The sequence below is a fragment of the Micrasema longulum genome, unplaced genomic scaffold (assembly GCF_059751315.1).
Source record: "Micrasema longulum isolate JH-2025_06_02 unplaced genomic scaffold, ASM5975131v1 h1tg001571l, whole genome shotgun sequence".
Taxonomy (NCBI): domain Eukaryota; kingdom Metazoa; phylum Arthropoda; class Insecta; order Trichoptera; family Brachycentridae; genus Micrasema; species Micrasema longulum.
The window spans coordinates 60,785-85,938 of NW_028278754.1; the positions used below are offsets into that span (position 1 = coordinate 60,785).

The 25,154-nt window shown below is 32.0% G+C and overlaps 1 protein-coding gene across 1 annotated transcript in view; it reads left to right on the top strand.

Annotated features, from left to right (window-relative positions):
* The first annotated feature begins 7,175 nt into the window (after nucleotides 1–7,175).
* LOC148274815 (uncharacterized) overlaps nucleotides 7,176–25,154 on the top strand; it is a 170,748-nt gene continuing 152,769 nt past the window's right edge. The window contains exon 1 of the mRNA XM_088236569.1: nucleotides 7,176–7,234. The gene's annotated coding sequence lies outside the window, so the exon portion shown is untranslated. The remainder of the gene's footprint in view (nucleotides 7,235–25,154) is intronic.

Genomic DNA, 25,154 nt, shown 5'->3' on the forward strand with positions numbered 1-25,154 from the left:
TAGGATAAAAAAAATTACTATCCTGGCAACACTAACAAAATGTCCATTTCGATTTCATCGACGATAATTCAATTTTTAAGTAATGTATTTGCTACTTACACATTCATTTTCTATGGTTGTTAAAAGCTCTCCCCCATCCAATTATTCCATAGGAAAGCGATGACTGTACAAGTTCATATATTTTGTTTTATTTGTGTTACTAGTGCGATGTTTTTACATGAGAAATAAATAAAAAAAATTCTTGTACACTTTTGAAATGTTTTAAAATCATTATCATACTCAAAATTTTATTATTGAATTACGTCATTACCATTTCCCAATTTCTTAAATTTTTTACCTGTTAATTTATGTGAAGTTTATTGTTAAAACCTTTTTTGACGTGAATTAGATTCACATGACTGAATTATTTCGCCTACTAGACAACGCCTGATAATTATATTTATTATTGACCTATAATAGAAGATTATAATTTGATGATATTAAAATATAAACAAAGCTTTAGTAGTAATACAAACATCTACTGAAGAAATATTCCACAAATCACAACTTATGACACCAAAACGAAAACACACTAAAACAATACTCACTTACAGATTCAAAAACTACTCTTACTCAAATGAAAGACATAACCCCTGCAATACATCACATACAAATAATATAATCACTAGATCCTCAACACAAAGACTACTTAAACAAATACAAACTGGTACCACTTTCGGACAAAGGGATTTTGAGTATTATTCAATTAAAATCTATAACCTATTTCCACTATCTATAAAAACAATTGGTAACGAGAAAATGTTCAAAAAGGCTATAAAAAAAACGGAAAGTAGAGCTAGGTAGAAGTAAAATGGATTGTCTTATTCGACCAAACCAATATTGAATCAACTGCTCCACAAGTGTATAGCTTATGTTAGGTTTTTATTTTTTCATTGTAAGTTTTTTTATTCATTTTATAAACATAAACGGCAAACTTGCCTTTTACAAAAAATTATAATACCAACATATTTGGCTTAATACATATTTAAAAAAAAAAACATAAATTTCCTCTTACCCAAGATTTATAAAAAAAATTACCTAAAAATTATACTACATATTTAGTAGAAAGTTTAAACAATATAAGAATAAATGTAACAAAACAAATTAAATAATTAAATATTTAAAGTAATATATCAAGAAAATCATAGGTACTGTTTCGTACAACTGGGCAAAGTGAACAAAAATTGTAGTATGAAATGCATAAATAAATTAATTTAATTACCTCTCACCATCTTTGAAAAAGTTCGAAAGGTTTGTTCTATGGGAACAATACCCTACACTTAATATACCAGATACGTGGGAATAACTATTGCCGAGTTCATGAAGTCTGTTTAATACGGCATTACAAGTATACACTGTCCGTTAATCGTTGCTACAAAACGAGGGCACCTGTCTAGTCATTCTTCCAGGCACCCTAAAATTGATGAGAGATAATAGTCCAGGGCAATCCCATATTGAATTTACAATTTTGAATAAATTTAAAAGGTCTAAAATTTTTCTTCAATCGTTAAGTTTTATAAGTGATGTAAATGTACATAAATTGATTATAAACATGGATATGAAGTGTTATTTTGTTGTTTATTTCTGTCTGTTAAGTTAGTCTTCTTTGTTTCTTCTCAAATGTAAAAATATTTTTAAAAAAGTATATTGTTAAGTGTCCTCGGCACGGGTAACCCCAGTGAGGTCGCATTATTTTTATTATTTATTATAGTTTGTAAGACAAAAATATGAAAAAATAAAATAAATTTATCCACTGTCTTTATTTAGGAAATGAAATATTTCAAAAGTTCTCATTTTTCGCTTCTGTGTGTTAGTAAGAAAACATGGCGCTCTATTAACAGATTGCTAGAAAATGGGGAATGACAGAGATTGATTGTGGAAAAGTGTTTTGTATACTATTTTCCTGTTCTTACATTTTTGAAAGCTCAGGCAACATCGTGCATGAGTAAATATAAAATAAATCGTGGTTTTTGTAAGCGTAACAGATGTGGAAAATTCTCACGCATCATAAATACTGTAGTATAGAATTCTTAGGAAAATTCAGTATTGTTTTATTGATTTATTTTAAATTTCTTGTACAAAATCAATCCGCTTTGGCGGGTATATTCTTAGAAATAAAATTTATAATTTTTGTAATTTTTACAGCTGTTACATTAAAAATATATAAAAATATCAATAAAATTTTGAGTTTGTCCAAATTTTTGTAGACAAGGACTGATTTCAACTTTCTGGGGAGTTGTTTATATTAACATATTACAACAGAGATGCAGAACATTTAAGAGAAGGTAATATGAAAGTCTAGGCATTTACAAGGCTTATAACCTGTCATTGGCTGCTATAAGTGGCCACTTTACACACTGTGTAACATTCACCATTTTGCCTATGAATTTCTTCACAACAATAAAGGTTTCAGCTCTTTGACTTCACTTAAATCAACAAATGGAATAATTTAAGAAATATGGATGTTAAAAAATAGGCGAAATGGTGAATGTTACAAATTGTGTAAAGTGGCCACTCAAACCAGCCAATTACAGGTCGTAAGCTCTGTAAATGCTTAGACTTCCATATTCCCTTATTTAAGGTATTCTCCATCTCTGTTGTATTTTTTTAAAACGTGTATTTATATTGATAAGGGTAATAATAGTTTAATATTCTTCATCCTACCAAAAACTGACTGATGTAAAATAGTAACGTTTTTTTAAACATTTTGACCGCTCTGCTCCTCCTTCTCCATATTTACCTGATCTTTCCATTTGAAACTTCTTTTTATTGTGTTTTGCTGACGCTGCTGAGGTAAAGAAAGAAACGACGGAGGCGCTGTCAAGCATAACGAAAGACGAATTTTAAAAATTCTTCCAACAATTGAATAAAGGTTTTTTGTAAAATTATTAATAAAATACATTGAACCGGGTTGTGGTCCCGTGGTATTATTTTGGACTCACGAACAACAGGTTCAAATCCCCCTCTACCACAACTCGATTTCCATTTTACCAGCACAAGTCATTTACGACTTTTAGGAAAATTAAAATAATTTAGAAAATAATACGAATTCAAGTATTTCTCTCAATAAATAAAAGATCAGTGTGAACGAAGATATTATAAATCAGGTAAAAGAATTTGTGTATCTTGGAAGTATGTTTACTAGGGATGAAAAAACTGAGAAAGACTCGATTCCATTCATTTATTTCAAATACAACAAATACATTACAAACTTATCTTCAATACGTACATATAAAAAAAAAAAATACATAAAAGACACTCATGTCAAAGTAGTAGGAGAATCCTGCTCCGGAAAAACCCCTTCGGATACATGGAATAGATCAATATCCAGAGCGATGTTGTCCAGCATAGCGGTAGCCCTTCCAACAGGCATTACCATAGGGAGGTTAGTCTAGAATATTGAAATATGAAACAATCTATGCTGAGGCTGTCTTAGGTAATTATCAGAAACATACAAACCAATGCTCATCATAATCTCAGAATTTTCGATCATACCGCGCAACAATCGATAAAAATGTGTAGTCAAATACACATTCCTTGATTTCTTCTAGTCTCTAAACTGTTGTAGCCAAGCATACCCTGGAGAAACGCGGTCGGGTAGAGTCAAGGATAATACCCGCACTCTCTCATGTAGAGATATCTTTAAAACTTATTTTGGATTTTCTCTATCATAGGAGAGTACTTTAGTGTTCATGTGGCCCCCAAATCATTGAGCCACTCTCCAGTCTACTTCGCACCAAGGAGTTGTAAAGAGTTATCAATACGCGGGTATTTTTGAAAACCCTGGCAGTACGCAGAACAAATCCTAACATCTTCAATGCATTACCACTGATTGTCTCTATGTGTTCATGAAATGTCAGGGTGCTCACAAATCTAACGCCCATATCCTTAACATTCGATGTTCGTATCAGATATTGAAAGGAGGGTGAGTGCCGGGAACAGGGTGAATGGTGCACTGAAATCTACTTTAGCAAACAAATGTTTATCGCAGGAGGCAAAACTAGCAGGTCACAATGGAGTTCTAGTGCCAACTCTAATATATAAAAGCGATGTATGGAATTGGAAAAATAATGATGAAAGTAGGTTAAATGCTGTCGAAATGCGATCCTTTAGGCGAACGAGAGGTAAAACGATGTATTATAGGTGCACGAATGTCGAGATCCGTGAACTATGTAAGGCTAAGTCTTGCGTTTCCGCCAGAATCAAGAAAATGGTGCTGCGTTAATTTTTACATGTAGAGCGAATGGACAGCGAAAGAACTGCTAAAAGGATCTACGATGCTAATGTTGATGGATGCAGAAAACGAAGAAGACCGAGAAAGATATGACGCGATCAAGTCCATCAAATACTTGAAGGTGGATATGTCAAGAGTAGAAATAATCGGCGTGCGTGCATGATAAGATGTATAAATGTGGAGGAAGCGAGGTCTGTATGCAAAGACAGAGTTATATGGGTTCTATCCTCTCTGTCTATTCTTACGGAGAAACAGCGTGATGGTTTGTTGTTGTTGTAAAAATAAAATGGAATTGATAATATTAGTCCCCCCCTTATACATATTGGGCTTGCCACACACTCGACGAATGGCATGCGAAGTAGCGAGGAAAGGAGACAGAGACGTAGTGTGGCAACATTACTCGTCATGCCGCACGTCATGCTCCTCGTCGCGCCCACCTTATTTTGTTGGTTTTTTAACGCGAGTCAAAGAACCGGCAATATGACCGCGAGTCGCTGGCCACATAATCGCGCGGTCGCAGTACGCATCGAGCGCTCATACATGACACACGCGTCATTTTTGAATGATGTGTATTTCTGTGTATGGCATTGATATAATTAGCTATACTAAAAATGCATAGCGCGCACGCTGTCACAGTTTCATCGTCCATTGTAAAGAAAGACAGATGACAAGTGCAGAGCGTCGCGATTAATTGCGCGAGTAGAGCAGTTTGTGGACGGAGAGGACAACATCGGGCGCGAGAGCGGCAGCGCGAAGAGCAAAGTGAGGAGCAGCGCAAGGAGCATAGTGTGGCTGGGCTATTTAAGATCTGTAGAACACTTTTGAAATATTTTAAATGATTAGGTAAGGGATGAAGGGATGAAGGAATGAATTGAATGTGGGATCGGGCTTGGAAGGAGACAGGAAGAATGCAATTATGGGAAATTAGGGTTCTAAGGATACATAATATTTCAGGCGTTTCTCAAAGGCGACCGAAGAAAGTGCATTTTTCATATGAAGAAATAGCTCATCACAGAGTCTGAACAGAAAAGGAATTGTCGAAGAATATGGTTTATGGAGGAACGGAAAGTATTCTCTTATGGAAAAGGCAAAGCGATAAACAATTATCAGAATGAAGTTTTATTGAATACAACATGACACAGAACGGCAAACAGATTTATACTTAAAAAGCCTTACTTTTTAGATTCCTTTTACCAGGTTTACAATAAAAAATTACTACACCCGGTCCAACAATTTATAACTGATATAAAAAAAAGCTTACTTGTAAAAATATTTATTCCCTGGAATAAAAATTTACAGGTTATTTCGTGCTTAATTTTTTTAATTTTGAACAGTCAATACTGATATATGCGCGTGCGCCGTAACTTTTATAACAACAACAACCAAACGTCAAAATCAAATCGAGACTACTGTAAGTATAATGGAGAACATAGAGAAAACCGTTCGAAAAAGAAATCAAAATTGGGAAGAAGAGGAGAAGGTAAAAACAAGTTATTTAGTTTAATCGTGTTTCTTTTTTATTACAATTAATAAAAACACATGCAAATACTCGTATATAACACTTCAGACATAATTAAAACAAACATTTAAAAATCACTTGAATCGCATGAGGAGAAGGTCGCAGGACTTCGAAATTGTTTAAAATCGAAATAAAATCTGATAAACCATCCATTTTGACTACCGAAAAATATGACTTTTGACAGATCGCGTGCTTATTTCAGCCTCATACGACATAATGTGCGGGTATAAGTTTCTATGGTCATTATCCCAGATTTAAACCGAGTTTAACTTTATCCGAGGTTCATAAGTAATACTTTTTGCTATACTATCATTACTTTACAACTATTCTCAAGCTTAACATTATACCCGTTTACAAGTAAGGTCTAAAGTTTTACAAATATAACACTCATGTGCATAATAGCGTACGAATGATTTTGATACATAAGAATATATTTTTTTAAAGGAATATTTGCGTTTTTATGATTTACCCACATATTTCATATTGAGCGCCATTTTCAACGAGTTGTAAATAACTCACTATTAGAAAATGGGAATAAAGTTGGGGTAGAGTGGGGTGCGAACCACGGGTCTTCGATCCGTGAGTCCGAGATACTAGCCACGGGACCACAAGCCGAGTTTAAAATAGCTGTAGACTATGCAGTATACGAGTATGTATATTTGAAAAGCCTTTTCATTTTTCATTATTTTTAAATCTTTTAGAAAAAATAAATAATAGGTGGATTAAGATACATTTTCAGCGATTGTGGTATTTTTTATGTTTCTTTTATCTTTCATTACCTAAATTTGTATTTTTAACTAAACGTTATTCATATGTGTCGAGATTTCAAGTTTTAATAACAATTCTTTTTTCATAATAATTTAATAATGTTTCGTCATTTTTTATTGATACAGTATCTTTAATATGGCTCATTGTTTTCATTACCTTTTGGTAATATTTTTATTTTATTTTGGTTGAGGAAGTCAAATGACTTCGTATATTTGTTTTAGATTTTAGCTAAGTAGTCTTACGAACTTACAAAGAATGTCTTGATTTTTTTTGTTGCTATAAACCAAAATTGAGTTTACACTCGAATTCTAAAAAAAATATCATTTGAACATTATTTTTTTCCCTAAAACTGTTATAATTTTTTAACACTTTTACCTATGTATGTACTTACCTGCTTTTATGTTGTTTTGTATTTCATCTACATGTAAATGTCATTTGATTCTTTATTCTTATTCTTAATGTTGTTAAATATATAAGTACCTACATACTAATTTGTTGTACAGCAAAACTTTAAAATTCAAATTTCATATCTGTCATATAAAAGCTCTCTGGGAATATATAGATATAAATGAATATTGTTTGGTGAGCTATATATTAATAATTAATTTTGTTACAGGTATGTTAAAGACCACACACACAACATTAAATGGAGAAAATTTGATCGAGTAATATCGGTAAGTCCCTTATTTGATGATTATTGTGCTTAATGACCTTAACATAAAAAACTAATATGGATTTTAAATTATCCATTTTTATTGATTTAATCGGCATTAACAACATCATGACAAATTCTATTTATTATTAATTTTGAAAATTATTTATTCGTATTTTTTATTTTGTATAAACCTTATAGCCTTACACTCACCACCGAGTAGTAAATTAAATTTTTTTTTTTATTTATTTATAAACCTTCACGGATTTCATTGATTTTACAAAATATTTTTTCTCTGTTAACTGACATTCTATGGTTAATGATAATATTTTTGACATCTTTCGTAAAGTTTGTGAGAGTCTTTTGTTTAGTTTTGTCTGGTAGTTTATTGTTTAATTTCAGTCCCTGGTGTATTAGTCTCGACTGTCCTTGCCTCGTTTTAGAATTTTATATATGATATTGTTCTGATATTTATTGAGGTATATAACTAGAGTAAACATGAGCATTTGAAATATGGTCCTTCAACCTGCGGCCAGTTGGTATATGTTTGATAGAACGGACTTGAGTCTCTTGCGAGCATTTTTTGGATACTTTTCTCCTCGCAATTACTAAAATGTGCGCTAAGATACTGCACAAATCGACCTGGAAAAGATAGAGAAATCTATGGTGAAACCTTTCACTGATAAGTAATGTTTTTATCTGAAGCAAATAATTGTTTCAAATAGCTATTTTTATGTTTAAAAACGTTTGATTGATATGTTACCAGTATTTATTAATCATAAGCTATCTCCTGTCTCTGTTCTGCTCAGTTAGTCGGGCGTATAGCGATACGATGAACAAAAGTGACGCGTATGCGGAAAGGAGTGACATACTGAATAAAACTTAGAGTAGACAGTAGTAGCAGTCCGTGCTTTCAAAGTCGACGTGACGATACTTGCTCCCTCCGCTGGTCATTCCCTTTCCTTTAGGGACGACTTTATAGCTCGGATTTGTATGGAGTATCATCTCTTCATATTATATCTCAATTTGATATTTTCGTATTGTGTCCATGTTTAAAACCATTTTTTTCAAGTTTCAGTCTTTCGTCTACAATTAAATCAGTTGCTTACTGTTATCATGTAGAGCGAATAAACAGCAAAAGAACGGCTGAAAAGATTATCGATGCAAATGTTGATGGATGCAGAAATCATGAAAAACATGACACGACGAAATCCAATAAACACTTGAAGATGGACGTGACGAAAGTCGTAGTAATCGGCGCGCGAGCATAAGAAGAAGTATGAATGTAAAAGAAACGAGATCTGTTGGCAAAGACAAAGTGATATGGCGTTCTCTGCTTATCCTTATGGGGAAACAGCGTGACGACTTTTTTGTTTGTTAATATTAATCCCAAAAAATATAAATATGTTTTTTAACTACCCAATGCATCAGTTAATAAAAAAATGAAATATTTACAATTTCTTAATCCATTTCTCATGTTTTTATCGGAATTTGTAGTATGTGATATTTCCCTATAAAAAAATAGAGAATAATAAAAGTAAATTATTCAACCTTTTTAAAAGCCTAAAATAGAATTTGTGTTTGAATAAAAATACTATTAGATCTGTCTACAAATAGACCAAAGATCTGAAATTCCTATTTCCTTTTTTTCCTACACCGAATACCTTGGCCCTTAATGCCATACTTGAGAATAGAGTTTGTGTTTGCCTAGAACTCAAACCAGGCAACAAATAAACAGCTCTGTAAAATTACAATGGAAATGTTAGTCTTTCAACTGCTCGTATGGGGTTCTGTTTTATTTTTCTTATCACTTATCTGCACATAAATAACAACAAATTTAATCGCATTTCGAGATAGGTAATTTAATAAAGCTTACATATTATTGAACAGTTCTGCGTATGAAATAGAACATGAGTTAAGGACGAGTGTTTTCGACTCGATGGCAACTCTCCGATAAAAATCCTGATAAGAAATCGAGTAGAGGAATGTCCGCCTCGTATGGTTAGGGTGTTCGCCTACCCCGAGAGGGTAAACGTATAAACAACAACGACAACAACAAACCATCCCGCGGTTTCCCGTAAGAGTAGGTAGAGAGGATAGAACGCCACATCACTCTATCATTGCATACAGATCTCGCTTCTTCTACATTCATACATCTTCTTATGCACGCGCGCCGATTATTCCGACTTTTGACATGTCCATCTTCAAGTATTTGTTGGATTTGGTCATGCCATGTCTTTATTGGTCTACCTCTATGTCTGCATCCATCAACATTCGCATTGTAAATATTCTTAGCCGTTCTTTCGCTGTCCATTCATTCTACATGTCCAAAATAAACGTAAACGTAAAATGTTTTTGATATAGTGGTTTTACAGTTCAATCTTTTACTATCACTGGATTGGCACCCGAATCGTAAGTCTTATCACCTTACCTTCCTGTTACACATGGTCGAGATACACTGTATGTACTTTTCCATTGAAGTGCTCTATGCACTGCTAGATGAGGATTAAGTTTTTTTTTTTTTAATATTTAAACCAATCGATAGGTTATTAAATATAGTATTATGGATTGGCATAAAAGTAGTTCACTAATTTAAGATAGGTACACAAAAGTATGTTCAAAACAACATTCAGTTACATAATATTGTAAACTATAAAAAACAACGAAATATACAAGAAAATAATTATTATTATCTAAAAGAAACAAGACTGTCAATAAGTTTCATCATCAAGGTTTCTGTGGCTTGGATCTAAAATAGCCAATGTCAATCATAATATTATATTAGTGCAATTATTCAGCAATTTTTTGGCTTCATCATGAACTCTTTACCACGTTTGTATGTGTAAATAAAATAGTTGATTATGTACTTTTTTTATTTGACGTCAACCCATGACAAAATGCTAGCAAGACAAATACGAAATCTGATATTGACCATTTTATATCCAAGCCACGGGTTTAATGATGAATATTTTCCCAGACAAATATTTACCAAAAAATGATTTTTTTTCAAAAAAATCCTGAAAGGGGAAATCAAACTGCAGATCCAGCACCGGCGCCATGAAACATTACGGTGGAAATCAGCTTTAAAAATTAATTTTCCCAGAATTTTATTTACCAAAAAAAAATACGGTATTCGACAACGGAGTCTAATCAATGCTAGACCTCACTCCTTGTGCAGATATTAGAAGATAATGTTTTATATGATCGGTCTAACATAGTATCATATTATGGTGTGTTGTTATGTAAAAATATAAATGATCCAAAGGAATTTGTCCTTCTATAAAATGGAAATTCCATTTACGTAAATCAGACATGGCGAACCATTAAAAAATTAACATTTGATTACTTTTGTTTTTTAAATAAAAACAACATTTTACTAAACAAATATCACATATCCCCATCAGGATTGCCAAAAAAACAAAACGCTACACGGATATATTTATTTATTTAATTAATTTACAAATTAATGCCCATGGAGCGTTAGCTAAAATTACAAACATTTCAGTTGTAATTATTTTAAAACAACATAAATAATTATATTTAAATTTATTTCAACAGAGAGGGAAAACATTTTTGAGAAGGGAATATGGAATTCTAGGCATTTACAGGGCTTATGACCTGTCATTGGCTGGTTTAAGTAGCCACTTTACACACTGTGTAACATTCACCATTCTGCCCATGTTTGAACATCCACATTTCCTCAACTCTTCCATCTGTTGACTTTTGTGAAATAAAAGAGCTGAAACCTTTATCACGTAGGTGAGATTCATCCGGTTGAACCCAATCACCTACTAGGCAACGCCTGAAAACAATTTTCCAATTTTTGTACTTCTTCTTTTACCAGGTAGTAATTCAACAATGATTGATTATGTCCAAATGCTTGCAGACTGGCTGGATTTCCTCCCTAGGTTCAGCCGGATGAATCTCACCTACGTGATAAAGGTTTCAGCTCTTTTACTTCACAAAAGTCAACAGATGGAAGAGTTGAGGAAATATGGATGTTCAAACATGGGCAGAATGGCGAATGTTACACAGTGTGTAAAGTGGCCACTTAAACCAGCCAATGACAGGTCATAAGCCCTGTAAATGCCTAGACTTCCATATTCCCTTCTCAAAAATGTTTTCCCTCTCTGTTGAAATAAATTTTAACATGAACAACTCCCTAGGGAGGAAATCCAGCCAGTCTGCAAGCATTTGGACATAATCAATCATTGATAAATAATTATATTTAAAGTAGGTATACGAAGTGAAAAGGGATGTTTTTTAAATATATTAAATAGTATAACTCAGAACTTTAATTTTTTTTGTTATCCCTCTATGGAACCTACGAGCCTACGAGGTGTTTACAAAAAGTATTATACAGTTGTGAAAAACTTTAATTGTACATTACTATTATTTTTAGAATCGTTTATAAATATTCTATTGTTTATCCAAATACAAAAAACAAGTAATGTGAAAATTTATTTTTTATTGGTAATATTTATTGTAAAAAATAATGTTCCTGCCTACATAAAAAAATATTATTATATTAATGAAAAACATTTTTTATAGGTTTTTTTTTCCGAAACACGTTTTTGATATTATCATTGTATTATAATTAGATTATTGATATTACCGTTATTATTAATAATCTTAATTTGGTTTTGAATTACTGACATGACATGTGTGTATAGGTTTACTCGTAAATGCGCAAATAATGTATTTTTATTTAAGTTGGGAAAATCCAACCGCTTTATGAAACTAATTAATTTTATTTACAAAAATGTTTGTAGTCATATTCTATTGTGCAGTATAAGAACAGTATAAAAATAGGTACAATATTTTAACAGACTTTGATCATAGCGTGCCGCAAATTTTCCTTACAAAATGTATAATACATAATATTTTTTGTATGTAATATTATGTACGCCACATAACTATGCACCGAGACTAGAATAATCAGGATGTAATATATACTTAAATTTATTTAATATTAATTTATAGTTTATTCCGACACTACGGTTAAAACCATGAATAAGCAAATCGAGTGAAGATTAGTTCGCCTCCTTGTATAGTGGTCGCCGCGTTCACCTACCATCAGTGAGGTCCTGGGTTCAATTCCTGGCAGGGTGGATGTGAAATATTGATTTCAAAGCTTTTTTGATGTGCGAAATTTATTGTTCCTGCACAGGCACCTGAAGCGTAAGACTAATCACCTTACCTTCATGACACAGGTGATCGAACTAAGTTGAATTCGGTTTCTCAATACAGAGCCCTTTGCACGACTGGATGCGAAAAAAGAGATGATGGTAATGTTCTGACCCTAATCCACATCCAATAATTTATAAGACAATGCGCTCGGTTGTAACGAGTGAAGGTGAATTACAAAAAGTATTCTGTTTTAATCTAAAAAAAATAAGGCTCGACAGCTGTTGAGCCCCTCATACGGACAAAAGTCATTCTAGGATTATCAATCACTATAGTATACTAAGCTATAGTTTACCGCAAAACAATGAGCCGTAGGTAGGTACTCTTGTCGAGAATCGCAAGCGTGAGTTGAAACCATCCGTTACGCGTTTGTTGTTAAATCGAAAATTTGCAATGCTTTTGTTTCATGCAATCTTAGAGTAATAATATGCTACTGGCTAATGGAGTCGCCCATACGGACAAAAAACATTCTATGGTTATTAACCACGAAGTTAGCTACATTTTACAGTTTATTTATAATGAAACACTTTGTAATTTTTACCACATAAGAGTTTGATATATTATAACACAACTTGTTTCAGGTATTCTGAATTACCCATTACCAGGTGTTAATATAAACACCTTTATAAAACACGTTAATTGATTGTACAATTTCAAATATTTTTTTAAAATCTATTCCGCATGTTTTTATCGGTATTCTTGGTATGTGATATTTCCCTATTGTCTTCTCACTGGAAATTGAACTTGGAAACCCCCGTGCGCGACGTAAGCGTCTTAGCCATTACACCATGGGGGCTATCAATGATGATGATAAATATGGTACGTGAAAATGTTAAAATTCAAAGTCATTCGATTTTTGCATTATAAATCATTTTCAAAGTTTTATAGGCCTATGTCAAAACTGACAAGTGTGATTAAAATATTTTATGTTTTTTTCAAAAATATGCCAGCTATTCACTTGACTTATGTCACTGTCATTTTGTATCTGTCGGTCATTGTGTTAATCCTTTGAACCCCAATCAAATTTTTTAACCCCAAAATTAAATTTTAGGCTATATTTTCAAACCCTCTTTAAACTTATTCTTCGGCAGTCATGGTCCTTTGAACGTTGTATGTACAAATATGAGCTTTGAGAATGATTAATTTCAGGTTTAAATTCCAACAAATCTCTATTCCGCCGACTGTGGGAAAGCACAGTGCTACGCGGAATTGGATAAAAAAATATTTTCTTACACGTGGTAAATATTAGAATATTTAATTGTACGGTGAAATTTCTCGAAAATGTATGAAAAAATAATAAGAATTGTTTTAATAATAGAGAACTACTCTGCAACGTCATAGATTTATATGACAACGTGTCTGTTCACACTCCCACACCCATGAGCGATCATGATTATACAACCGGTAAAAAAAATCCATCTCCAGGTAGCCATGTTTTTTGACATTCGGATTTTTCGACGTTTATCGGCTACAAATTATAAAGTGTATAATTTAAACCATTCGTCATTTAATGACGGGGTTCAACTTCTGAATGTCAGAAACAAAAACAAACTTTTTGGCATTCCTACAAACTAATTCGATCATGTCAAACAATGTCGCAAGCAAGTCAGCGGTCTGTACAGTATTTATTTGCTTCTTGTCAGTTTTATTTCACCGTTCAGATGTGAGTTTTGATTACGCACCGGAATTTATGGCGTCGAGGGTGTTGTAATTTCAAAGTTTCAGAAGAAGAAGAGTCAAAGACCTCAGCTTGGAGGTCGAGAACTAATTTACTGGTACCCGTCACAAAAGATCTACACGGGTTGCAGTAACGTCAAGAGCTTATATGGCACTCAACCCCATTCTTTGGAATAAGAATAAGATCTTCCTTTTTGTGATAGTAAAATTGACTCGAACCAAATCCCCTCTGCATAGATTTGAGAAAACATGTTTAAAGTGATCTAATTCACTTCATTTATAATAAACTCGTATGTTTCATGCAACTTATTTTAATCAAGAATAGTTACACGTCATGTGGTTAGTGTTTCATAAATTGCAATAGGTATAAAAACTGTGAGTGAAAAAACATTTTTAAATGTTATATCAGCATCAGATATTTTACGACGAGCTTGGTGGGAATCGGCCCAGAGATATTAGGCAAGGTAAGCAAACACAACAACTAGTACACCGCAAGCGGACTTATCTTGACTCAAATAATGTTTACAGGAAATTTATCTGAGACTATTCAATGGGAAGCGCCCGTCAAAAAGTTTTGGTGCTGTTCCAAAAACTGCATTATTAAATTCATCTCATTCGGATGGTCTGTCGCTTTAATCCAAATTTACCATGTCCTTATCTGGTTAGCGTAAGACTGATCACATTATCTTGGTGTAACAGATGACCAAGGTAGACAGCATCTGCAGTACTTATACAGCACCTCAAGTACCTTTGGGTGCGGGTAAGGGTATTATGATGATGACGAGTTTTTGGTTAGAAATAAATATCTCAATACCCGTGTCTAGACAATATGAAGAAGAGTGTTCTGTGTCACCAGAACTCTGGATTAGTATTTATTACTCAATCGCTCTTCCCAAATAAAAATCCCTGAAATTAGTGGATTTTAGTTCACCTCTTAACCAATTGAAGGTACACGGATAAAACGGGCTATTTGCCTTTTTATCGAATTTCAAGTTATGAATGTCATTTTTTTATCACCTGAGTGAGTTCAATAAAATTGAATATTTAAAAATAACAAAATATGGACCCGTGTTTCATAAACAGCTAAAAAACAATCAAAACGCGACGATCGCTGGGAACACGTTTTTTTAAGTTAAAAAAATTAGTATAACAAATGACAAAGTGGTTGTTTTAGTTTAATCTTTTCTATAATTGTTTAGAAAAAAATATGTTTCATTAATTGAAAACTTATTTTATTATATGCACAAACCTCTCAAACAAGATTTTTATCCTTTTTTTTTTCTGTTCTGTAGAATTTGTTATCTGTCAATGAGGCTTATTTATCCTTACCTAACCTAACCGAACCTAATTAAAACCCCACCAAGTATGTCATTTGCTAGGCTGCTCTAATATCAATATAGAGGTTCGCTATATTGATATTATACAGATTGCTTGTCATTTACAAAGCAATATATGATCGAATACAGAACAACTCGGTTCTGATAAATAGGCGCGTAGGTTTTTATATTCTCCGTTATCAATTTGTATCTTTTTTGGGTGATCCCGTGTAAACACCTAATTGAAATCCGTGGTGAAGTGGCCTCCGTGGTGTAGTTGCCTTCGTGTAGTAGTGGTCAAGACGCTTGACTCACACATGAAAGGTTCCGGCAAAAAAAAAAAAGTGATATTTCTCAAGCCTGGATGTTTTGTGACGTAATTCACCACTATAATTGAGCCTCCTGGCTTGTTGTGGTGCAATTATATATATTTTTTCAAATATTTAATAACATAAACAATGACGACGGGCTAAAATTAAAGTAAATACTGCAATTGTTACTGCATACTACAAAAATGATACGAAATGTCCCTACTGCCGACTGCGACACGGTACAAATTAATAGTAAACAAACACATTTTTTATTCGTCAAAACACTTAGCTTACCCTGAAGATAGCTCCTGCAAAGGTAGCTGAAACGTCCGAATTAATCCAACTTACATGGAAACACCCAAAAAAGATATATATTTGTAGGATTTAGATTGTTAAAGGTTGTAGCTCCTACTCCAGTTAGAGATTGACAGAAAAGACACGACGTTGCTGTTTAATGCGTATTTATTACACTGTGAATAAGATACATCACTTGGTTATACACGCGGCGATGATGGGTTGAAGAGACTGGACTTAAACTACATGCTGAAACTGAGTGACTTCGTCGAGCTGGACTGAAGTAAACTGAATTTTTAGGGCTGACTGACTGGCGTTGCGTCCTGTGGTCTCTTTATAGACCACATTTCTTTGTAGTCCATTTCTTCATGGTAGGGACGATGTGAATACACTGCCGAACGATGCCCTCGATTTCATGTTCAATACTGATAGAGTTGCATTAAATGTGATATTGGATTCTTGTTTTCTTCGGTCTTCACACTATTTCAGGTGAAACGTTTAGCACGTGTATGTCATCGATCATGGACTATGAACTCTACATATCATTTACTCTGTTCTGTGTTTGTATACAGTTTGGCAATACGCATCCCGGGTTCGATTCCCGGCAAGGTCAATATTAAGGGCGATTTAAGCTGCAGTAGTTCTTACTTACAAGTAAAAAAATATTATCTTGCCTCCATGTATTAAATATTGAGATACGCTTTGATTGCAGTACCATTACAGTGTCATATCCATTACTGAGTGCTGATAGGGAAATTATAAATGTAATTGCTTTCTTACATTTTGGTATCTTCTCATTTTGTATTAGGACATCATAAAAGTCTGGTATTTGATCTTGAAACTGCATTTTTGTTAAAATTATTCAAAATTCTTTTGAAATGGTAATTTTATTAAAATTGTTTTGTATCTTGTCTGCCGAGCAGCGTGGAGGCTGCTGGAATAGAAAATATAATCTAGAATTTACAATAAGAATATTTAAACATTCCACAGCATATTTTTAACTTTTATAGCTGTTTCAAACTACAGCAATATGAACGTCATGCTAATATTAAACATGATAATTTATTATTTTTTGCTCTCCCATTTTTGTGAATAATACATATTCAATGACATATTAAGACATGCAAAACTGGCAATGTTTAACCCTCCCGGGCCTAATAGGGGTATTCCAAAGCAGTGTATTTTTTCAACAACTTTTTTATTTATTATTTTACATATATTTCTTATTTTTTTTTAATTATTAATAAAACATATAATATACATAAATTGTATATTTGAAGCACTAACTTTGTGGTTATTTCTTAGAATAAAACAAATAAAAACAGCTTTGTTTTTACTACTTTTTTTTTCTACCGACCGGTTTCAAAGCTAAACCACCTTCTTTCTCAAGATATACTTAACCATAACTATACTGTATTACTTAAGTATACCTCGATAAAGAAGCTTGTATAGCTTTGATACCGGTTGGTAGAAAAAAAAATACTGGTTAAAAACAATGTTTTATTAATTTTATTTAAGAAATTATACTCCCAGGAGTTTAAAAAAAAACTTACTTGGAACGTGAGACAAAAAGAAAACATTTTTTTGACAATACATAGAATCAGTTCATACAATCCAAAATACTAAAAAAACATAATATTAGAAACATATAATCGGGTTGTAGTTCCGTGAATAGTGTCTCGGACTCACGGCTCAGAGGTCCGTGGTTCGAATCCCACACTACCCCGACTTGATTCCCATTTTCTAATAGTGAGTTATTAACAACTCGTTGAAAATGACCCTCAAAATTAAATATTTGGGTAAATGAACGCAAATATTTCTTTTTTACTAAAGAAAATACACACATATATTTATTTTATGAAATTTTTATATACTTGTTTATATACCAATCCATAAGTGTTTATTTAATATTAACATATTACAACGGAGATGAAGAACATTTTAAATAAGGCAATATAGAAGTCTAGGCATCTACAGGGCTTACGACCTGTCATTGGCCGGTTTAAGTGGCCACTTTTACACACTGTGTAACATTCACCATTCTCCCCATATTTGAACATCTATATTACTTTAATTCTTTCATCTGTTGATGTTTGTGAAGTTAAAGAGCTGAAACCTTTATTTATGCCAATGAGATTCATCTAATTGAATTATTTCACCTACATACTAGGCAACGCCTGAAAATCTTATTTTTTCAATTTCTATACTTCTTCATGGACCAGGTGGATTTATCAACAATATTTTAAGTTTGTCCAAATTTTTGTAGACAAGGACTGGATTCAACTCCCTGGGGAGCTGTTAACATTAACATATTACAACAGAGATGATGAACATTTTAAAGAAGGCAATATATAAGTCTAGGCATCTACAGGGCTTATGACCTGTCATTGGCGGGTTTAAGTGGCCACTTTACACCCTATGTAACATTCACCATTTTGCCCATATTTGAACATCGTTATTACTTTAACATCAACAGATGAAAGAATTAAAGTAATATAGATGTTCAAATATGGGTATAATGGTGAATGTTACAAGGTGTGTAAAGTGGCCACTTAAACCAGCCAATGACAGGTCATAAGCTCTGTAGATGCCTAGACTTCTATATTGCCTTCTTTAAAATGTTCTTCATCTCTGTTGTAATCTGTTAATATTAACAGCTCCCCAGGGAGTTGAATCCAGTCCTTTTCTACAAAAATTTGGATGAACTAAAAATATTATTTATTTGATAACCTGTGGATCGGTTCAATTAATGATAAAAAATGTATGTTTTCTAAATAGATAAATATACAGCCTTTTATTTACCTTAAATCACATATATTTAAATTCGTATTTGTTGAATCGGAGAAAATAAATATAATATGATGTATTTAGTTTTTCATAAGTCTACATGTTCATATAATTAATATTTACCCACTATGTCCCATCGAAAATGTTTGAGAGTAAATAGCTTATGGTCAACATTACGAAACGAAGGTAATAATTTATTCCGCCTCAGATTCCAAAGTTTCGAGTCCTAACAACAGAGGACATTTTCAATTCATTGCTTTTATTCGGAGTCCGGACTTTGTCTTGACTAACTCGTAATGGCAGAAATTAAACAACTGGCAATCACCTTATATTACAATATTACAACATACGAATACTTAACTAGTGATACGCAACGCTAGGAATAAATTATTGTAATCAAATTAATATAAATATATATTTGTATATGGAAACCAGACGTCATGATTATCACTGGCAAGTAAAAAAGCTTCAAATTAAAGAACAGCGGAGAATCAAAATCTCTTATATTTACTGTTCTCCATAGTCTTAACCTTAGAGTAATAAGCTAATAGAGTTGCCCATACGGATAAAAGACTTTCTACACTTATTTGTTTATAAATTTGTATAAACCACTTTAATTTTTTTTTTTTTATTACACTTCGACCGGTTTCGAGGTTACTACCTCATCGTCAGGAATTTAACTAACTTATAAATACACGCGTTGCTATTTATATAATAAAATATTGTATAAAAGAGACAGAAAATTGAAAGAAAGAGAGAGAAAGAAGATAAAATAAATCATAACGGGAATAGTTTTAAAAGAGGACTCGAAGTTAAATTTAATTGATTATTTATTATTTGAAGTTTTTGGTTAACGGCTTTACTAATTTCTAATCGTTCTAAATTATCTAAACGAAAACCATTTTTATTGACATGCAAAATTTCTACACACGTTTCTTGATTAAATTCATGGTTTTCGGATATAAGATGATTTGCGAATTCTGAAAAATTATTATTGCTCAGACATCTTATATGTTCTTTGATTCTAACTTTAAATTTACGTGAAGTTTTTCCAATATTGAAATTTGGGCAATTTAAACAATTTAATTTATAAATTCCCGAATGATTTAATTTATCATCCTTATCTTTACAATTTGTTAATATTTTACCTTTGTTATTATTAGTATAAAAAGCTGGCCTAATATTGTTAGGTAAAATTTGTGCTATATTATTAGAAAATGAATTGATGTACATAATTCTACGCCAGTTCTCATTTTTATTGGAAATATTTTGGGAACTGTATAAGTATTTTTTCTTAAAGTTTAATTTGAGTTTTTTATTCAATTTTCTGTCTCTTTTATACAATATTTTGTTATATAAATAGCAACGCGTGTAATTATAAGTTAGTTAAATTCCTGTCGATGACGTAATAACCTCGAAACCGGTCAAAGTGTAATAAAAAATAAAAAAATTAAAGTGGTTTATACAAATTTATAAACAAATAAGTGTAAAATGTCATACCACAAAGTGAAAGATGTTTTTGATAACAATAATAAAAGACATTCTACTATTATTCTGCCGTCATAATAAAGAAAGACGTTTCTACAGAAAATAAAAAACGGAGAAAATAAATATTTTGTAACTCGGAAATTGAAAAATTCGCCACGTGAAAAAAACTACAAAAATTAAGTATATTATTATGCGACAGTATGTATTATGGTTTGCCCTAACGTAAAGATTAATTTTAATAAATTTGACCTTATATATTTAAAAATATTTTTTTTTTTATTAAAAAAAAAATACAATAAAATATATATACTGCAATGAAAATAGGTTTCCAGCTAGAAAGGCCTTTTTGTTTAGTTATTAAGTACATGTTTTTCTTTCTTAGTGTTATTATGCCAATAGATTCTTCTCAACTAAATAAAATAGACGTTACTGGCCATTTACTGCTTTTCAAACTAGTAACGCCGACCTAATAATCTTAAAGAGTTTATATCGTATATGATAGGGTTGAGGTTATTAAATATAGGATTATGTTTATTTTAGGAAGATAATTCAAGTACCAGTAGATGCGTATTTTTTCCTGATTCCAAATACGTGTTAAACTCATTTTTTAAAAAAATGTCAGACGCGTCCTTCTTTCTTACGACGGCAGTATTGACCACGACGTTAGCTACAGATTACAGCAATAAAACGGGCCGTAGGTATTCGAGTAAAGAATTGCAAGCGCAAGCGCAAACCGAAACCATCCATTATACGTTTGTTGTTAAACTAAACACCAAACCAAAATCAAAACAATAATTTGGAACGCTTTTGTTCGATGCAAAAGAGAAATATGTTGATAAAATATACATTTATCAACATCGACATTATTCCAGTATCCGTGCAATTGTTAAAGTGAAGTGTTTCATAAAAAAAACAAACCGATGAACTTAAAAGTGAGTAAACAATTTCTATGCAGTCCAAAATATTTCTTCTGTTATCAGTGTACAAAGCATGAGAGTTGATGAGCTGACCAAACAGACTACGAGGCGGATATTGCTGATCAGATCATGGTTAACGTGTTCGCTCCATCCTCAATTCTTCCTTCTTTACGGAAACACTTGTACTTCCTTGCGGCTTGACCATGGAATCATCTGTGAGCTTTCTTTGATTTTTCCACAGCTTAAATAACGTCTGGTCTGAAATCAAATATTGAACTAAATAAAACACTTCTTTTTTAACCTGTTATTTTTTTATTTCTACCGATCGGTTTCAAAGCTATACAAGCGTTTTTATCAATCTATACTTTACTAGTTTAGTTAAGTATATTTTGATAAAGAACCTTGTATAGCTTTGAAACCGGTCGGTAGAAAAAAAAATTGTTTAAAAACAAAGTTGTTTTTATTTATTTTATAATAGTGAATAACCACAAAGTTAGTGCTTCTCATATAAAATTTATAATTCTAACGTTGAAATATTATGCTGCGTATGGATCTAATAAATCATGTTGTCTTGTAAGGATGGGAAGCGTAATGTGAGATGGTTACGATTTTTAAAACTAAACAGGAGAGAATTGAATAAAATATTTCTTTATTTTGTTATTTATTATTTTCTGATTTTTATATTTATTTTTTTTATTGTTTTATTTTCATTGTTTTTTATTTAATCATAAAAATATATATTTATTACAAAAAAAAAATACAATAAAATATCTCAAACTCTATGAGGCCAAGAGCCCTGTAAATCACTTTTTTAATTTCTATTATTTCCAAGTTGTTTAATTTCAATATTTTATTTCCAACATGAAGAAATTTAAATAGTGTCTTTATTGAAATTATGATTATTTTCTATCAGATAGATTGCAAATTCAGAAAAAATATTAATATTTAGGCGCCTTAAGTATTTTTTCACTCTAGTATTAAAGTTTATTTTAGTTTTTCCAATGTAGATTGAATCGTAATCGTTACAATTTAATTGTCATATGCCAGATTTATTATGTTTAGGGACTTAGCCTTTGTGATTTCTAAACAATGTTCCTTTATTATCAGTTGTGTAGAATGCAGGTTTAATGTTTGGTGGTAGGAAATAAGATAATTGTATAGAAAAATTGACATAAAATGAATAAGGTTTTTTTATTTATTTTATTATATTGAATAACCACAAAGTTGATTCTGTAGTTTAACCTTTTAACTGCATCAATTTAGACAAAAATATCAGGTATTTTTATAACAGGAACTGATTAATCCATATTTTTGTAACGTGTTATTTTTATCACTACTAATTTAGGCGTATAAAAAAAATATAATAATAATAATTTAAAACACGTGGATGTCTGACACAAAACATGACTCATCTATGGCATGACCCCATACACTGAGTCATGAGTCATATCATAACCAATATTTCCGTATTGTGAGATAACCAAACTTTGCGTACTTCGTGTTATGTCGTCGCTGATAGGATTAATTTTTAAGTTTGATTCATGATATCATAAAATTATATTTATATACGACAATAAAAGGCGAAAAAGATTCATTACCCTTACAGATTTACGCCAGGACGAGCATAGAATAAAATATGTACGTATAAACTGGAACCTCTTTTTCAGGGGGAGTGTTCTACGCAGTACTTACCGTGTAAAAAAAGTACTAAAAAAACGAACAATGGTGGAATGGTTTCGTAATCAAAAAATTTTTGGATTTAAAAATAAATAAATTATGTACGTTTATTGTGCCTTAATTTTATTTTAAAATAAAAATATTTAAAAAAAATCGTAACAGTGATTATTACCCTTTCCTTGCACGTACTTCTTTGCGTCTAGTAATTAATGACAATGATGGGAATTCCAGAAACGAATGGTGCTATTGAATCGTTTATTTCAAAAATGACCAATGTGACCATTTTTAATACATAAAAGAGCTGACACCTTGATCATGTGGACTACTTCACCTACTACGCAATAGTTTTCCCTGTCTGTTGCAACAAATTTAGAAATAAATAACTCCGTAGGTAGGAAATCCAGAATATCTACAAACATTTGAACGTACTCAAAACATTTATGATTTCGCTTTTATTTGTAGGTCGTTAATTAATTAAAAATTCTAGAAAATAATCTGCGTATGCGTGCAACACGTCTTATTACATCGTGTGTTTATTTAATTATATTAGAAGTAATTTTAAAATGCCTTAACTTTTTTCTGTCCAATGAGAACAAGATTGTTGCACCAATCACAGAGTTTCTCGTGATTATTTGTGTTACACAAAGTGATGCAGGTAAACACAAGTAATTAAAATGCAATCATAAAAATTATCGTGTCACTTACATGAAAGAATAATTCTAATTTGTTATCAGAAAACACGTTTTTTTGTCCCGTGTGGAAAAAAAATAGAAGTAAATCTTTTTAAGAGTTAATTCATTACCGCTTGCGATTCTATTAAAATTTCAACAAAACGCTTCCTTCCTGTCATTGTTGCGGCCAACTGATGCAAATAACTTTTTCAAGTTTAATGGACTTGGGAAACAAAGACCTTTAATTCTTTACACTTAAGGTTAATTATTAGCAGGTAATTTAACTAAAAAGCTGTCTTTGGTTTTTGCAAAGTAATTCAACATAATAATCCTTTGTGATAACATTTACAAAATCAGTTAATACAATAAATAGCGTGGGAAGCGTTTTTTTTAAAAATATTGATTGTATTTTGCGTTCTATGAGCAGAAACGCATTTTTCATAATCTTTGTTGGATGCTCGGTTCCTTCGACCTCGGGACTGTAAGCAAGGCCTGCCCTCTCGCGATACGCGTGTTTGAAAAAAATAGGGCACGTTTGATTTTATGAAAACTATTTTACGCTATGTTTTAAAGTGTCAATCCTGGAATAATGAAAGGTTTAAGGTTTTACGGTTTTCTCCCTTTGCCACTGGTCCAGAAAAACACCGTTTTCGTTTGCACAAATAACTTTTTATTTGTGTTCGCGCTTGTTCGTTTCTTGACTCGCCGTCAGAGAGGGGTGTACATTGGAATTCAAAACAACGACCACCGGAACCAAAGGAAGGAATGGCTTGACACTTGAATAAAAAGATAATGAATCCGAAACAAATACTCACATTTCCAAGCTCGATGATGCATGGGGCTCTGCATTATCACTCAAATTTAAGCGTATCAGTGATCACGATATTGTCAGTTTTAAGCTTTAAGTGCCTCTACGGGGGCTGCTATAATTGTCGGACTACAGGCGCGGACACCTGTTAATTTTTTGACATGATTGTTTAATTTTTTAATTTAAATTATTTATTGTCAATTCTTGATGGCATACCATTGTAATGATAATAACTTTTATTTACATATAAGTTATTAACCAAAAAATACTTGGTACACTTTCACTTATTAATTTGACCAATAAGCGTTTTCTAAATTTAACATGTAGGACAAAAAGGTCAAAAGTTAGATAGATTAGAAACTTTAGAAATAAATAGGATAAAAAATAATAGCGGTAGAATTTTAATAAATCAGCAGATAGAAATAAAAAAATCACCCTTATTAGCCCCCTTAGTTGGACCCTGTAAATTGTAATAAAACAATAAATATTTTTCATAGAATAGAATCCTCTCTTAAAGTACACCGCCAACACATGTTTCAATAATTTGTCTCAGTCTGTTCCATTGAAATATTACGTATTGTGTCTTTTTCAACTTATTTTTAAATGTACCTACACTTAAGATAATATTTAGTTTTACATAAATTATCCTTATACTGTATAATATTCACCAGTCACCAGAAAGCGTTAATTGGTCAAATAAATAAAATGGTTGACATGACATTAACATTTATTTAAAACCGCTTTTTCACACTAGAATATTTCATAGTCCGTGGACTTAGCGCCTGAAGCGTAAGACTAGTCATCTTACC